Here is a 1,608-nt window from a genome sequence, read left to right on the forward strand (position 1 = left end):
AATGGAGATTTGGAGGCGGCTCCAGGCTGAAGATATCCTGCTGTGAAGATGATGGTAAAATGGTAAATGGCATGTACTTATATAGCGCTTTTTTTTTCAAGTCAGGAGACTTGACCAAAGCGCTTTACACTACATTCAGCCATTCGTTCACCCACACACTGATTGTCACTTCTAAAGACTTCTTATAAATTCACCTCTAAAACATCTATGCATCTGTCTTCACATGCCAAGGACCACATTTAAAGCACTCTACAGCCCCCTAGTGGTCGGGGTTGTACCAAATGTAGCTCAGGTTACCCTGAGCAACTCTAACTATAAGCTTTATTAAAAAGGAAAGTTTTAAGCCTAGCCTTAAAAGTAGACAGGGTGTCTGCCTCACGGACTAAAACTGGTAGTTGGTTCCACAGGAGAGGAGCCTGTAGTCTTCCATTATGGCTGCTCTTCTAGAAAGATCCTAGCTCCATGTTTGTTTTTGCCTCCTGTGATGTTAAGAACTTCATCGATGTAAGAGGCTGAAGGCGCTGTCGTTGCTGCAGGTGAACACGCCAAGCTGCAGCGCCCGGGAGCTGGACGAGAAGCCCTACATCCTGATCCAGACCCTGCAGAAAAGCGAGCTGTCCCACCAGAACTCGCTGAGGAAGCGTAACTCCATGAGACGCAACAATTCCATGAGGAAAGGCGGTGGGAGCAGCGGGAGCCTCCGCAGGAACAACTCCGGCCTCATTCCACCCAAAGTCCAGTTCTTCACCCCGACAGAGTCGGGCCACAACCTGAACGCCGTCACCTGACATGAGGCCCTCCTCGTGGAGGCAACTCTGCTCCTCCTGTTAGGGACCAGGACTGTAGCAGCATCCGTTTCTCTTCTTCTTCTGCTCCCAGCCTTTACTCCACTCCTGTCTCGGTGCTTTTCTTCTTCTTCTTATCTTCTCTAGCAGGACTGACACACCCATCACTTTATGGGCCGTTTTTTCTCTCAGAACAAAAACACCTGAACAGCATCATGCAGCACTTTAAGTTGGTAATAAATAATTAGTGAAGGCAGTCATTGAAAGGTAGAAACCTCTGCTGATAAAGGCTCGTTCCAGATGATTTCTGCTCCTCTGACATCAGCAAACATCTGCTCTAGAGGCCAGATGTGAAGGAACTTGCTTGGTTTCAACCAATCACTGATCTGTGTTCTTTTGGTTTGTTAATAAAATCATGCACCTGTTCTGAACATTATTTTAGAAGTTGGTAAATTAATATTCCATGTTGCTATAATATAAATAACATTATAATTATATAAAAAGGTATTTTGATGGAAAGATAAGAACATGCAGACTTGGAAGGACGTTAAAGGGAATTGTTGGCCTGGCTGAACAAGCAAGGTCCTCCTGCCCCTGTACAGTAGAGCGGATGACCTCGCCTATTCAGCCAGGCCAATTCCCTTTAACGACCCCCCTTTCAGAGACATAGACAGGTATGGGCCATTGCAGGCTAACAGAAGTAGCCAAACGCCCTCTATTCCAAAGGGGTGGAACCATTCGTCCGTTTCAATTTGCAAGTTTTCTAAAGGCTTTGTTGGGCTACTATATAAAACCTCGAACTCAACGATATTTCTGACATTTT

The sequence above is a fragment of the Cyprinodon variegatus genome, unplaced genomic scaffold (genome assembly GCF_000732505.1).
Source record: "Cyprinodon variegatus isolate N-32 unplaced genomic scaffold, C_variegatus-1.0 Scaffold3302, whole genome shotgun sequence".
Taxonomy (NCBI): Eukaryota; Metazoa; Chordata; class Actinopteri; order Cyprinodontiformes; family Cyprinodontidae; genus Cyprinodon; species Cyprinodon variegatus.